The 16,662-nt window shown below is 48.4% G+C and overlaps 1 protein-coding gene across 11 annotated transcripts in view; it reads right to left on the reverse strand.

Annotated features, from left to right (window-relative positions):
* HTR2C (5-hydroxytryptamine receptor 2C) overlaps window positions 1-4,071 on the reverse strand; it is a 248,232-nt gene extending 244,161 nt beyond the window's left edge. For 10 of the 11 annotated variants that reach the window (XM_083486474.1, XM_083486484.1, XM_083486475.1 and 7 more), the window contains exon 1: window positions 3,133-4,069. The gene's annotated coding sequence lies outside the window, so the exon portion shown is untranslated. Of the gene's footprint in view, window positions 1-3,132 lie in introns of all 11 variants that reach the window. The other variant, XM_083486476.1, reaches the window with a different exon arrangement.
* Between the last annotated feature and the right edge of the window lie 12,591 nt (window positions 4,072-16,662).

Consider the following 16,662-nt stretch of genomic DNA (forward strand, 5'->3'; position numbering starts at 1 on the left):
AGTGTGTCAGCTACTGCCTGCCTGAAGCACCCACCCTGTTTCAGTACAATTTGAGAAAACATGCTTATTCCACCCCTCAACATATGCCCTTCACTGAAAACAATTCTGCAGCTGGCACTTATCCCTTGAAGAGACAGAGAGAGAGAGAGAGAGAGAGAGAGAGAGAGAGAGAGAGAAAGGGTGGCAAATGACAAAAAGCTCTCTCCATTTCTGCCTGGGAGGAAGAGTTCCATTGTGGCGTCCCTCCCGGCAGTTAGAAAAATCACTCTACGCCTGTGGTCACTCAGCAACAACTAAACTGGATTCTAAACGTTCAGCTATTCTAAACGTTCAGCTCCCCTCCGAGAGAAGGGAAAAAGCACCAGCCACACAGAAACTGAATCCGTTCCAGTACCGATTCAAGTAGTAACGTGCCAGCAGAGGCTCGCACATTCCGACACCACTTCTAACTCCCAACCCAATTAAAGAAAATCAGTCGCTTGCATCGCTTAGTAACCGAGATCAACACAGGGTCAACGTTCTATTGGAAAATCAGAGATGTTGCTGTTCCGTGGTCCCCTCCTCCTCCTCCTCCTCCTCCTCCTCCTCCTCCTCCTGCTGCTGCTCCATACCTGCGAGTCAACCGGGGAGAACAGCTAGTCCTAATCTACTTCTAGGCGCTCTTGGTGTTCTTCACTGGTGCCAAACTGCGCAAGGCCCTCTGGGTTAAGCTCCGCATTTGGCACCTCCGAGGAAGCACCAGGAATGCTGCTGCGCTCCATAGGTGCATGGCAGCACGGCAGAATGTGCCCTGGCTGATTCCCAGGCTGTTGTTCTTAGGTGCTCACAGCACAAGGAAGGCGCTTCCAAGAGAAAAGGCAGGTTTTGTGGGGGAGGGAAGAGAACAGGGGTCGGAAGAGATTGTTGCTCTGTAGCAGAGCAACTTCTGTGGATGCATAAAGTCCTCGATGCAACTCTCCCCCTGCCACTCGCGGGCAGCATTGCCCGGGGGAGGATATTGGGCAGCTGGGGAAAAACCCCGCCCCCCTCTGCCTAAAACCTTGCAGAGCTGTTGCCTGTCCTGGATTAACAAACCGATCAGCCTGACTCCATAAAGCAACTTCTTTTCATAGAATCATAGAGTTGGAAGAGACCCCAAGGGCCATCGAGTCCAACCCCCTGCCAAGCAGGAAACACCATCAGAGCACTCCTGACATATGGTTGTCAAGCCTCTGCTTAAAGACCTCCAGAGAAGGAGACTCCATCACACTCCTTGGCAGCAAATTCCACTGTCGAACAGCTCTCACTGTCAGGAAGTTCTTCCTAATGTTTAGGTGGAATCTTCTTTCTTGTAGTTTGGATCCATTGCTCCGTGTCCGCTTCTCTGGAGCAGCAGAAAAACAACCTTTCTCCCTCCTCTATGTGACATCCTTTTATATATTTGAACATGGCTATCATATCACCCCTTAACCTCCTCTTCTCCAGGTTAAACATGCCCAGCTCCCTTAGCCGTTCCTCATAAGGCATCGTTTCCAGACCTTTGTGACCTTTTTTGTGTGCATGCTGCTGAGCACCGAGGCACCTGCCCCACGGAAGCCTTTGCACTCTGTCTCAGCACCGCCAACATCTGCCAAAGGCCATCCGTCTCTGTGAAAACGCCCCTCGAGGCTGGCCAAGGGTCAGAGGCTCGCTGAGGGCTGCTGGGATGATTTTTTCTATGTTATTGCTCCGGCGTCAAAGATGTTTTTACTGTTGTTACGCTCAAGGCTCGTTTGCAGGTCCCGGGGGGAGGTCGAAAAGTGGGTTTAAAAGAAAAAGCCTTTAATTAAATAGCAGTTTTGGCCTGCAGTGCTTTTGCCTTGAACACATACACACGAACACAGGCAGCACTCAGGTACACGCTTGCTGGAGAAAGGTAGGGCCTTAAGCGTTTAAAAAGTTGCAAATACTCAAAACCACAAAGCGATCTTAGCTCCGCCAGGCGGCCGAGGCAAAGACACAAGATTTCATTGACAATCCAGCTAACTCCCGGGTCTACTGCCCCACTCCTGTATATGCTGTCCTCCTCGCTCCCCATTTAATCCCAGCAACAACCCTGTGAGTTGGGTTACATTAGTCCTACGGTGCGGCACCAGGAGGTTGTCAAGCACTCTCCCTGCTCCCTCTCTTTTCATGGGGTGCCTGGATGCCTGGGAAACCTAGGCAAGGCTTCTTGGAGAGGAAAGGATTCACTTTCCTAGGAATCAGCTGACGCGGTAACTCTTTGGTAGGTCTGGGCGGTGGGATTCCTTTGGATGTCAACAACAGGAGAAGAGCCACAGGTCTGCAGAGACGGTGGGCGCTTAACCCTCCTGCGGAAGCCCCAGCGCTCTGCTCCGCACGCCCCCGCACTCTTGCGCATCAGCCCCCGTTCACTGCGACGGGTCTAGCGCAGGTGGGCTTCTCCGGGTGGATCGTACCCCACAGGGTCAGCAGGCGATGCGCTGCAAGGAACAGCTCCTGTGGCCGCCCCTCGCGCCGCGCACCCCATGGCTCACCCCAGCACCCACAGGTGACGTGACCTTGTCCAATTTTCCCGGAGGGAAGAATGCTACCCAGGATAATGTGCAGAGCTACAGACTCGTTTGTAAAGGGGGCAGGAAGGACGATAGCCTCTGAGCGATACCCTCCGGAGGCAATGAAGCGTAACTTCACAAGGCGAGGAGAGCGTTACAAAGGCACATTACCACCGAAAACCTGGTTCGCAGCGCTATCCTACGCGGGTTTTATAGTCTGATGTCCCGTCGGCTCCTCTATCCTAGCGCATTCCTAGCACGGGAAGGGAGGGGAATCGCCGCATTTCATCCAGCGCGCAAATCCCGCGCACGCTTCCTCGCCAAGTAAAAAGCGTGCACGGGATCGTGGCCAAAAAAAAAATCTCTTCGCAGCGGGTCCCTGCCTCCCCCAAAGCGTGACTGCCTCTGGGGTGAAAAGAGCCCACGAGATATAAAACATAAGCCACGTCCTGGCTGGGCTGTCCCGAGAGAAATTTGCCCTCTCGCTCCCCCTTCCCCGCGTCCGGAGAGGCAGACTAAAAGCAGCAGGGATAGCAAGGGGCAAGCCTTTCGGAGGCGCAGACTGTGAGAGGCGCGCGCTTCGCTAGGGGCAGCCTACCTGGCAGGCGCGGTGTCCGGCCGCGAGCGAGCGCCGCCCGGAGCTGCTGCTGCTATTCCTCCTCGTCCGGATCCCCGCTCCCCTTCGCGCGGGTCTGCATGCCATTGCTGTGCGGCGACGCCCGGGCTCAGGCTGCCAGCCTCCTTCCAGTTAGCAGCCGTGGCCGCCGCTGCCGCCGGTCCCGGCGCGCGCTCGCTCGCTCGCTCAATCAACCCTGGCGGCGTCGAGGGCGCCTCCGCTGCAGGGGCATCTCCAGAGGCGCGGTGCGGCTTCGCGGCGGCAGGAGCAGCGCCTCCGCCGGCCGCTGCAAGGCTAGGCTGTTGGTCAAGGCTACTGTTACACCCCAGCGCCGCTTGCCAAGAGAAGGAGCCGGCGTAGCAGGAGCAGCCACCGCAACTCCGCCAGCCGCCAGCACCGCCTACCGTCCGCCATCCCGCCGCCGCCGCCGCCTGGCCTCCCCGCTAATCGGATCCGCTGCCGCTGCACGCCTCTGTGGGTGACGGGGAGGGAGGGGAGAGGAAAACGAAAGACCCCGACGTCTTAGTGCTGCTGCTGCTGCTGCTGCTGCTGCTCTTAAAGGAGCCTGGGCCACCAAAGCGCCTGCCCCAAGAAGCCTGCGAACGGTGCCGCCTCTCTCCAAAGACAGAGCGAGAAAGCGGCCTTCAGGGCCCCAGAGAACCCCCCCTCCTCCTTAAGGAAGGCAGTCATTGTACCGTTGTGGTCCCGCTATTGTACCGCATAAAGGTGCAACAGGTGAAGTGACAGGAGAGAAAGGGGCCACCTGTTGACGTGCAAAGGACAGCGTCTCCTAGGGGCGCGCCTGCCCTCTGTAGGTGCGGTTGCCAACTGACCAGAAGTCACACCCCACGCTGTTCCTTTCCCTTTAAGAACAGCTGGGTGGATAGAGGTCGGCAGCTGAAGCTGTATGCCACATGGCCATTAAAAGCACAGCTGCAGGGCCCACTTTTTAAATCTGCCAACGCTGTGGATAAGAAGATAAAAGGTTACTCTTCCCTTTCTAGCTATGCTTTTCATTGGTAAGTTTTCAAGGCTGGCAGAATATCACAGCTTCCCCATCATCACAGCATTTCTAGGCACTTCTGCCTGTCAGGCACTGGTTAAAATCACACACACTGTACAAGCCCAGCTGACTTCTACCAAGTCAGACCACTGCACCATCATCTAGCTCTGTACTGTTTACACTGACTGGCAGCTGCTCCCCAAGTTTTCAGGCAAGGATTTTCCCATGCCAACCCCTACCCAGAGATGAGAGGGGTTGAACCATGGGCCTTCTGTGTGCAAAACAGATGCTCTACCACCGAGCTGCAGCCAACAGACAAACAACTGTGCATGATCAGAGGAACCAGGGGCCCCCCACCCGCACAGGCAGCAACTCCAGGGGGCCCTGGGTGCTTTGACATCCACAAATTTTTCACTGTGGGTGCCCGGCCTCCACTGCTACCACCCACTGCCTTACCTCCAACTCTCCTACAACAGAGGCCCCATGGCAGAGGTGGAGGCCCCAGCCCAGTCGCTGCAGTGGCACTGGAAAGCAGTGGTGGTGGGTGGATATCAAGCAGCATGTGCACGCAACATGATGTCATGTCATGTCATGTCGCAATGTCATGTCACCATGTCATGTCACATGCACCATTGGGCACCCACAGCCTGGGGCCCAAGTTGGCCCCTCTGCTTGCCTGTTCTTTTAACAGTACCCCATTCCAAGTCGTTGGGGGCTGCAAGTGAGAAGAGTTGCTAGTGTGCACAGCTCCTGCTTGCCGGCTTCCCAAGAGGGCATCTGGCTGGCCATTGTGAGAACTGAATGCTGGACTAGATGGGCCTTGGCCTGACCCAGAAACCAGGCTCTTCTTACGTCCTTAGGAATGGGCCCCAGTCTCTGCGGTTTCTCAAACTGCTCCTTCCTTGTGGCAGCCTCAGTAACCATTTCTGCTCCACTCTCAGTTTTTTAAAATTATTTACTGACACTTGATTAAATTATTTAAAGGCCTGTAATAACTTAATATCTTTATTGGTAAATAATTTACAGTTGAGAAGAGCTTGTTTGCTGCCTTTATGGTCTAATAAATTATCCCCGTCTTTCTTGTGAAAAGCTAATACTTCCTGGCAGTGGCGGAGCTTCAATGTAACTGGTGTGAGATTGATATTGTGTGCTATCCTTGGTGATCTCTTTATGTTTCTGTAGCTCAGTGGCAGAGGATATGCTTTGCTCATAAAAGGTCCACCCACAGTAACTCAGAGCAGGGCTTTCAGTGTGGCTGCTCCTGTTCTGTGGAATAGCATTCCTGTTGAGAAGTGACAAGTGCCACTATCTGCACTTTCTGGAAATCATAGAATTGTAGAGTTGGAAGGGGCCACTAGGGTCATAATTAAAGACATTTCATTTTTGTTCCAATGTCTTATTCAACATCTTTATCAACGACTTGGATGATGGACTCAAGGGCATCCTGATCAAATTTGCAGATGACACCAAATTGGGAGGGGTGGCTAACACCCCAGAGGACAGGATCACACTTCAAAATGACCTTGACAGATTAGAGAACTGGGCAAAAGCAAACAAGATGAATTTTAACAGGGAGAAATGTAAAGTATTGCACTTGGGCAAAAAAAATGAGAGGCACAAATACAAGATGGGTGACACCTGGCTTGAGAGCAGTACATGTGAAAAGGATCTAGGAGTCTTGGTTGACCACAAACTTGACATGAGCCAACAGTGTGACGCGGCAGCTAAAAAAGCCAATGCAATTCTGGGCTGCATCAATAGGAGCATAGCATCTAGATCAAGGGAAGTAATAGTGCCACTGTATTCTGCTCTGGTCAGACCTCACCTGGAGTACTGTGTCCAGTTCTGGGCACCACAATTCAAGAAGGACACTGACAAACTGGAACGTGTCCAGAGGAGGGCAACCAAAATGGTCAAAGGCCTGGAAACAATGCCTTATGAGGAACGGCTAAGGGAGCTGGGCATGTTTAGCCTGGAGAAGAGGAGGTTAAGGAGTGATATGATAGCCATGTTCAAATATATAAAAGGATGTCACATAGAGGAGGGAGAAAGGTTGTTTTCTGCTGCTCCAGACAAGCGTACACGGAGCAATGGATCCAAACTACAAGAAAGAAGATTCCACCTAAACATTAGGAAGAACTTCCTGACAGTAAGAGCTGTTGGACAGTGGAATTTGCTGCCCAGGAGTGTGGTGGAGTCTCCTTCTTTGGAGGTCTTTAAGCAGAGGCTTGACAACCATATGTCAGGAGTGCTCTGATGGTGTTTCCTGCTTGGCAGGGGGTTGGACTCGATGGCCCTTGTGGTCTCTTCCAACTCTATGATTCTATGATTCTATGATTCTATGATTCTATGACCTTTCCCAGCTCAGTGGTCTCTGCCATGGGAATCTATTTTGCATTGTTTAGCATCTCCTGCACTACAAAGCCAGATCAACAAATGGTGAAGAAGTGTAGATATATTCAGCCTCAAAATATGTGTGGTTGTTTTGTTTTGTTTTGTTTTGTTTTATTGCTACACGTTGTTCAGGAAAAGAAAATGGTGCATCAACTCTACAAGAAACAGATTCAAAAGACTGGAAGAACACTGGAGCAATTATCTCTTCATATGAGATGATTACTGACCATGTAGAAAACTATCAGACCTGGAGAGAACTTGAGTTGTGTTTATCTAATATTTATTAGCAGAAAATTGAGAGAACAATACTGGTGACAAATCTTGGACTTCAATTGTCTTATCAGAGTTCTTGGCATGCAAAACTTGGCATTCTGTGGCATAATTTGCCCTTATAGAAGGGAAATTTTATTTGTAAAAATGTGTATTTTAGGCAAAATTGCATAATTTCACTTTAAAATGTCAGTGAACTTTCACAAGCACTTGTTTTAAAAAAATCACAAACTGATGTGGAATCTTAAGGGGAGGAAATGATAAATTTGCAGACTCACCCATCACTGACTCCGTATGCTGGAGTAAAAGTTGCAAGACTCTCATTTTCATTGCTTTCCTGGGCTCCTTAAGAGAAGCCTGACCTGCAGGCATTTCATAAATAAAGCTTTCCCCAACATATTATACTGGGGGGAGGGAGATGTGTTTAGCTAGAGCTAGGGACCTGAAACAATCTAGGCATGGCTGTAGCGTAAAAAAAAAAACATTCCTGTCTCTAATGTGCATACAGACTGACTAGGCCCAAAGGCAAAATCCAGTTCTCTATATGGGCCATTGCAAATATAAACAAGCAAAATTTCAACCTTGCATATACTTGTCTACATATACACAGTGAGTCTGACATCTGAGCAAACATGCATAGGATCAGGCAACAGGTCATTTTTGTGCCTAGAGGTAAGACCTGTCATTAGCTTTGATGGGCATAATTGATCTCAGATACATTCAGCGTCTGCAGGCTTTTGGGGAAATGTCACACAAGCTGCCTCTGGCACAAGTAATGATTCAATGAGACCTGGAAACTCACCAAAGTGAAAACCATTTGCAGGTGTTTTAAGAACTGGAGTGTTTTTGTTTTCTCTTACTGGATTAAAAAAGAGTATTGTACCTACCCTGGTATTGGTGCAGGTTGAACGGTAGTTTATACATTTTATGAATAAAAGAAATGAAACAAAATGGCTTGTGCAAACTGCCTACGTGACTGATTGGCTGCTTTGCAGTTTTGTCATGTGTAAACTCAGGGCTGCACTTTTGTTTTAATTGATAATTTGAAAAGCCAGGAAGAAAGTGAAGCAGAGCTTTTTGTAGAGGCCCTCCCACTTGGTCACAAGGAAATATAGATTTTTTAAAAGTAGGATTCCCTGGGTGCCCAGATCCAAGTTTGGGGCAAGTACCATTTGGTGAGCGAACACCAACAGAGATTTATGTAGCAAAATATAGTAAGTAAATATAGGCTGATAGACCTTTAAAATATACCCTTCTTTCCAAAGTTCCCCTCTGCTGCCATCATAGAAAAATACCACACATTTGGTAAGTGCCAAACAGGAAGGTGGGGTGGAAACAATCCCAGCCGGGCACACCCTGCTGCCTTTAACAGCAGCCTAATGTGCAGCCATCAGCTGCTGAGGCATTTCAGGGCATAGAGATAAATATTGACACCAGCCAATGCCTGCACAGTGAGCTCTGATAAAGCTAGTTAAAACCAAGGTGTCTAGCCAGAAGAAGAAACCAGCCAATCCAAAATGGCAATTCCCTGATAACACAGTCTAGCTTGGAGAGTGTAGTGCCTTGGCTGAGGAGCTTGCACTGACATTCATGAATGGCGTCCCACCCCTTGTTTAGCAGAACAATGTCATCTCTGCTGCACAGGCTTGGCACAGCCTCCTGTGTGTGCCCATATGTGCAGGCGGCACCATGCCAGCTGAGGAGCATGGAAGGCAAGGAGGCTGAGCCAAGCTTGACACAGATGGGGTGGTTGGTTCCTGGAACAATGCAAAGTTTAGCACCAAGAACCCCTCTTCTCTGGCTGGTATTTGCAGGGTCATGCTTTCCAAACATCATGTCTGAAAAGAGCTCAAGGAGGTCCAGATGTCTCTGCAGGAATGCAGGAAAGCTGGCCAAGGAGAAGAGAGCCAAGGGGGAGAGTGCCAATGTGCAGTTCATCTCTGTGGGAGCATTGCAAAATAGTGGCCATCCAGATGTCTGTGGGAAAGCCACAAGTAGGACTCAAACACAAGTGCACTCTCCCATCACATGGTATTCCAGCAAATGGTATTCAGAATCACTACCACCTTGAATGTTGAGGCAGTGCATAGCCATTGTGGGTAGCAGCCACTGATAGCCTTCTCCACCATCAATTTGTCCAATCCTTTTTTAAAACCATCCAAGTTGGTGACCATCACTGTCTCTTGTGGGAATAAGTTCCACAGTATAACTTTGCACTGAGTAAAGAAGAGCTTTCCTTCATATATCCTGAATCTTCCAACCTTCAGTGTTATTGGATATCCACAAGTTGCAGTGCTATGACAGAGGGAGAAAAATTCTCCATCCACTTTCACCGTGCCATGCATATTTTTACAAATTCATCTCTTGCCTACGTTTTTACTTGCTGCAACCTTTCCTCATAGGGGAGATTCTCCAGTCCCTTGATCACTTATCTTGCCCTATTTAGATGCAGCAGCAACCAGAAGTATACACAGTACTCCATTGCTCACACCATAGATTGTTCAAAGGCACAGTGGTAGCAAGTGAAATGTTTTCCAGCTTGGAGATAAAGCAATGGAAAAAGCTTCACCAGCATAACTTAGCATGAATGGTCTTATATTAGCCATGGTGTCCAGGGACTCCAGGTCCCATCAGCCCAGCCACCATGGCCAATGGGAGGCCAGAGACTGCCCCCTCTGTACTCTTATTGTCTAATTGGCATTGACTCTGGAGTTTCAGGCAAAAGAGAATTGCTTCCCAGCTATGCCAGCTGAGCATCTCTGAGGGATTATAAATACTATTTAGAAGTATTTGCATTTGTATATAATACTGTTGAGTGTTCCAAGCACTTCACATTCATTACATATCTGGTGCATAGCATTTATTTATTTCATTTAGCAAAATTTATATAACACTTAGCTGTAAATAAAGCCTATAAGCAGTTCACAAAAATGTAAACATACATTTCAAATGTCGGGGGAAGGGAAGCAAAATGAATAAAACCAACAGTTAAAAATATATATTCAAAGTTAAACTACAGATTAAAAAACAAACCAACTTTACATGTCTGGAAACAGAAAAGTTTTTAGCTGGTACCAAAAAGTATATTTTTGCTCTGTAGATGCAGCATAGCACGCTCTCCGTTCCCTAAAGAAGACTCATGGAGCCCAGTGTCATTGAAGATCCATGACAGCCTTTCTCAATCTGCCTCCCACCATCTGGGGCAGAAGAGAGGTTGTATTGCAAAACATCTGGTGGGCACTGTTTTTCTGGAAAGGCCATTGCAAAAATCCAGAATTCAAATGGAATCTGCCCTTCACAGCCATATAAGCAGATACATCTGGAGAGACCCTGCTCCTCCCCCTGTTTCCCACAGCCTGGTGTAATTACTTTTGGGCTCAGTTCTCTGCACAAGCTAGCTATTGGCAAGACCATACAGTCTCATACTGCGAACCCTGCCTCCATGAAATTAAAGTCATACACATGCGGAACCCTGCTCCTCCTGGCGACTCATTAGATGACCTTGTCGAGGACTGGAATAACCAGCTCTTGACAGCCATCGATGAGATCGTGCCTAAGCGCCCTCTGCGACCCCATTGAAACCGGGCCCCTTGGTTTACTGAGGAGCTCCAGAAAATGAAGCGGGATCACAGACGGCTAGAGCGAGTATGGCGACGGACTCGTGACGGAGCCTCAAAAACATCTTATAGGACGCTTATGGAAGCCTATGAGATGGCTATGAAAGCTGCTAAGAAATCTTACTTTGCAGCTTCCATTGCATCCACTAGCTCTCGCCCGGCAGAACTTTTTAGAATAATTAGGTCAATAACGTCCTTAGGAGGACAACCAAATTTAAGCACAAATTCGACCCACAGCTGTGAGGCATTTGCGAGTTTTTTTGCAGAGAAAGTCCTGTTGCTCCGCCGTGACCTCCCTGCCAATTTAGATACAGTGACTGAACTGGAGGCCCCTTGACTGTCTTCAGGTCCAGTGTTAGAACATTTTGATCGGATACTCCCTGCTGATGTGGATAGATTCCTCCAAGTTGGTAGGCCCACCACCTGCCTCCTTGATCCGTGCCCGTCTTGGCTGATTAGGGAGTGTCCAGATGTTGTGCGGACCCCCCTGGTTGAAATTATCAATTTGTCCCTTGACAAAGGGACATTCCCAGGGGAACTGAAGGAAGCAGTGGTGTGTCCACTCTTTAAAAAAATTTCATTAGATCCCTTAGACCTATCCAATTACCACCCAGTTTCAAATCTTCCATACCTGGGTAAGGTAATTGAGAGAGTGGTTGCTGAACAGCTTGGTAGGTTTCTGGAGGAAACATTGGCATTAGATCCATTTCAGTCCGGTTTCCGTCCTGGTTTTGGGACGGAGACAGCTCTGGTTGCCCTAACAGATGATCTCCATAGACAACTGGATCGAGGAGGGTCAGGACTGCTGATCCTTTTAGATTTGTCAGCAGCCTTTGACAAGGTCGATCATGATCTTCTGAACCACAGCCTCGCAGATGTGGGGATACAGGGCATAGCCCGTAACTGGTTGTGCTCTTTTATCTCTGGTCGGGGACAGAGGGTGACACTAGGGAGGGAAATGTCGTCGCGCCACTCCTTGGTGTGTGGAGTACCGCAGGGCGCAATTCTCTCCCCGATGCTTTTTAACATCTTTATGCGCCCCCTTGCCCAGATTATCCGGAGCTTTGGGCTGGGCTGTCACCAATATGCTGACGACACTCAGCTCTATCTGCTGATGGATGACCACACCGACTCGGCCCCGAACACACTGACCAGATGCTTGGAAGCTGTGGCTGGATGGTTTTGTGGGAGCCGATTGAAACTAAATCCTTCAAAGACAGAGGTCCTATGGCTGGGTCTGGATGGCATGGGGATGAGGGACCAACTCCCTTCTCTTGTGGGGGCCCAATTAGTGCCATTGCCTTCCGTTAAGAGTTTGGGTGTAATCCTTGATGCCTCCCTTTCCATGGAGGCGCAAGTTTCAGCAACAGCCAAGGCGACATTTTTCCACCTTCGCCGCATCAAGCAGTTGGTCCCTTACCTTTCCCGCCCTGACCTGGCCACAGTGATCCATGCGACGGTCATCTCCAGGCTTGACTACTGTAATTCGCTCTACACGGGGCTGCCCTTGAAGCTGTCCCAGAAACTCCAGCGGGTACAGAATGCTGCAGCGAGGCTCCTCATGGGGTCTCTGCCATGGAAGCATATTCACCCAGTGCTTTTCTAGCTGCACTGGCTCCCGGAGGAGTACAGGGTCAGATTTAAGGTGCTGCTTTTGACCTTTAAAGCCCTTCACAGCCTAGGACCCTCGTACCTACTGGACCGCCTCTCCTGGTATGCCCCACGGAGAGCCTCAAGGTCCATAAATAACAACACCCTAGTGGTCTCAGGCCCTAAGGAAGTTAGATTGGCTTCAACCAGAGCCAGGGCCTTTTCAACTCTGGCTCCGGCCTGGTGGAACGCTCTGCCTCATGAGACCAGGGCCCTGCAGGATCTGATCTCTTTCTGCAGGGCCTGTAAGACAGAGTTGTTCTGCCTGGCCTTTGGCTTGGAGCCAATTTGATTCCCTCCCTCCCTCTCTTTCTTTTTTCTTTTCCTTCTCCTCCTGCGATGAGGCTACATTTTAATATTTTAATGTTCCATTATTTTAATGTTGTATTTTATTTTTGTTTTTAAGTTGTAATCATTCATCTTGTTTTTATTATTGCTTGTAAGCTGCTCTGAGCCCAGCCTTGGCTGGGGAGGGTGGGGTATAAATAAAAAATTATTATTATTATTATTATTATTATTATTATTATTATTATTATGCAGAGCCTTGTCACAGGCTGGGGAGGCTGTTGTTTTAAAGAGACATGCATTGGAATGGCAGGTCTGTGTCTCAGCTTCAAACCCTCCAGCACATCTCATCACTGACCACTCGTGGTGTCACAGGAATGCAGAGACACTCAACTTCTGTAGCTGTATTAATTATATTAATCCCTACAGCATCCCTACTGTATTAATCCCTACAGCATGTAACTATGTCATCAGCTGATTGTCTGATAGTGCGCTTCTGTACCTCAGGTGTAGGGAACATTTGCCAGTCCCATGGCCACATTTTCCCATGGTAAGCTTTCTGGGGGCCACTTGCCAGAAGTGGGCAGGGCCAGAGGCAAAAGTGGGTGGAGCAGCAGATGCGACTCTTACCTTTGTACAGTAGGCAGCATTTCAGCCACACAAAAGTCTTAGATTTCTACACAGACATCTCTCCATCCTTCAGCCTGCAAGCAAGTGGCATTATGAGAACATGCTGCAAATGTGGGCTTGGGAGGGCACATCTTGTTTGAGACTCTGTCCTGCCATGCGATGCCCAAAATCTTCCTGATGTAATGCATGTGGATGGCATTGAGGCATTGCTCCTGGCAGTTGCAAGTTGTCCACAACTCACTTCCATAAAGCAACATGTTCAACACGCAAGCCAGGTAGAGCTTCATCTTGGTATTAGCATCACATTGCCCCATACCCTTTTGGTGAGATGAGCTATTGCCATAGCTGCCTTGACAATATGCTTGTCCAGCACAGCACTGATGGAGAGGTTGCTGGTTATGGTGGAACCCAGGTAGACCATAAATAAATAAGTGAATTCACTCTAATCTCCGAAATTTGGGGGAGGGACATTGAAGTAAATGAGCAGATTTATTCTGCCCATGGTTCATCAGTCTCCTCTGAGTTTTGCACCAGGAACAGTGTGTATGCAGTGGATGTGGACTGTTAGGGTGACCAGTTTCTTTCCCAGTTAGTCTTTCCCCCAGTCTGGTGCAGAACTATGTGTTCTACTGCTCAGTTAGCAAGAGTACAGTTGGAGCTATCCACGGTCCTGATCGCTGCTTGCTGGGATCTGCTGTGACTAAGTCAGCAGCAAACTGATTTAACTTGACTTGTTATACCTGGACCGAGCTCTGACTGACTGACTTTGACCTGTTCTACTTGGATGGACCTGCTGTGTTGTAATCTGACCTATTTACCTAGATCTGCCTTTCTGCTTGCATCAACCCAGTTCAGCCTCCCTCTCCCTGTGCAGGCCCCAAGCCTCAACAAAAAACGACCGCCACATTCTCAGCATAACCTAGGAGCATAGCAGGCCGCCTTATTCCTAGTCAGAGCTTTGGCCCATCTTGCTCAGTGTTCTCCACACTGATTGGCAGCAGCTCTCCAGGGTTTCAGAGAAAGATCTTTCTCAGCCAAACCTGGCGTTGTCAGGCAAAGCAGATGCTCTGTCATTGAGCCACAGGTAAGGGAGATATGCAAGCTTCCCAGAGCTCCTTGGTGGAATGAAGAGCAACATTCAAATGTAATGTTGGAAAGTAAAACAACTGCTGTGCCTTGGTGGGCACCTCTGTGAAATGTTAAGCTTACTCTGCTCTGTCTTACCTCCCACATATTTCATGAATCAATGCAGCTGTTTTAGAGGGTCAGCTGCAAAGCTTCCCTACCTGGCCTTTTCCATGAAACCAAGAGCAGAAAGGCAGTGGCAATTTCCTAAGTTCATTTGATTGACAAACGCCCAAGGCTTTCTACTGATCTTTAAATATACTTGGAGCCAAATAAATCCTCAGATACCATGACCGGAATATGTAATGCATCACTGCTCTATCCCCTTCTCCTATTTCCATGATTCCAGCTGAGCCGCAGGACTAGGAGATACCTGTGCAAGTTAATCGATGCGCCCTGGAGCTTGATTGGAGGGGATAGCTCTGACCGCAGGAGCGTCTGTCAGCTTGAATGTAGCTAAAGCTGATGATTTCATACACTAGCTAAAGCAGGGAGAGGCAAGATAGTAGGGCCTTTCCATCAACTCAGCTGAGACAGGCCAGCAGTTCTCTGCTCCTCCCCTCCTTCGCTCTTTCTATTCCAGAGGGTCATTACTAGAACTCTGTAACTAAAGAACTAGTGTAACCAAAGAACTAGTGTTACCTCCCTCCCCTACCAACTCTCGTTCCTTGGATGCTTTAGTTGAGATTCCTGCATTGCAGGAGGTTGGACTAGATGACCCTTGGGGTCCCTTCCAGTGCTACAATTCTATGATTCTATTATTCCTTTCAGGTTGGAGCCTCAGCACAGGGTCTGTCTTTTGGTTGATGTTCATAAGCCATTCCTGCAGCCTTTTTGTCAGCTGAAACACAGGGCAAAAATATTTTAAATAAATAATATAAAATATTGGATCAGGAACACACACAGGATTTGTTTGAGCAAGAAGCTGTGAGGGGAAGAAGGGGTGTGGTGAGTAGAGTGTTGGGCTCTGACCTGGGAGACCTGGGTTCAAATCCCTGCTCAGCCATGAAGCTCACTGGGTAACTTTGAGCCATTCCCTACCCCTCAGCCTAACCTGCCTCACAGGGTTGTTGTCAGGATAAAACGGAAAGGAAGAAAGCCATGTGTGCCACCTTGAACTCACAGGAGGAAAGAAAAGCTATAAATATGAAAAAGGAGCTTAAGGATGCCTTGATGTGCCAGCCATGTAGCTTAAAAAACAACAACCCCGAATGGCTGGATGAATCTGAGCACAGCTTTTGAAAGCGATCCTAAGAATGCCATTCTATTGAATGACTTCTGCAGACCTGTGATATTGTGGGTGGCAATGTATGTAACGTGGAAAAGGACAAACATTTTCAAGTCAGTTTATATCCCCAGAGTAAATTAAGTACAAAGTTTGGGTCTATGTGTGGTCCTCATTTTAATCTAAGAGGGTGAGTCCAAGACATTGTGACTTCCTAGGCTGTGATTTTGTGCCTACACACACCTGCACACACACAGCCTCCAGTTCCTCCTGTTCTCTGACCTCCCTGTCACAATATTACAAGGTGCCATTTTTCTCACACAGAGCAAGGCTTAGCTGCCTCCTGCTGCTGCCATGCTGCCAGCGCGCAATTTCTGTTCTCACCTTGGGGCAAAGTTCTTAACCCGAAGTACTACTTCTGGGTTAGCAGAGGGTGTAAGCTGAAGTGTTTGTAAGCCGAGGTGTTTGTAAACTGAGGTACCACTGTATAAAATTATGCAAGGTATGCAGGAAACGACAGTTCTGGTCACCTCACCTCAGAAAGGATATTGTAGAGTTGGAAACAGTTCGGGAAAAGGGCAACCAAATGATCAAGGGACTGAAACAACGTTTCATCGTAGAAAAAGGCTGCTGAGAGATGACATGACCGCAGTTAATAATATTATGCATGTGTGGAGAAAGTGGATAGAGGAAAATAATTCTCTCTCTCTGTACACTAGAACTTGTGGACTCTCAACGAAGTTGAATGCTGGAAGATTCAGGACGGAAAAAAGAAAGTACTTCTTCATGCAGTACATAGATAAACTATGGAACTCCCTCCCACTGGAGACAGTGATGGCAACCAGCCTTGATAGCTTTAAGAGAAGATTAGACAAATTCAGTGGCTGCTAGCCATGATGGCTATGTTCTGCCTCCATGGTCAGAAACCACAGAGAAGAGGATGTGGGTGGCCACTGGGAAAACAGTGGACTAGATGGGCCATTGGCATGATCCAGCAGTCTATTCTTATGCTATTAAGTTATACTCAGAGGAGACCTCTTTAAACTGACAGCCTCTCAAGTCATAGGCTTCATATATGCCATACATTTCAAGCACATGGCTGTCCCCTAATTAACCTGGGAGTTGTCACTGAGCTACAGTTCCCAGAACCCTTAACGAACCAAAGACACCCTTTCAGATTTAACACGGTCCTTGGTAAAGTAAGCAAAACTGAGATGCAGAATGGAGAATTCAGACTTGCAAGTAGGAGGCAGTATTTTCAGTCATATATTTCAGCTTTGATTTGTGATGCTTTGTGATACAGATAACTTGCA

Source organism: Podarcis liolepis (genome assembly GCF_965112155.1).
Source record: "Podarcis liolepis genome assembly, chromosome: Z".
In the NCBI taxonomy this organism is placed as follows: domain Eukaryota; kingdom Metazoa; phylum Chordata; class Lepidosauria; order Squamata; family Lacertidae; genus Podarcis; species Podarcis liolepis.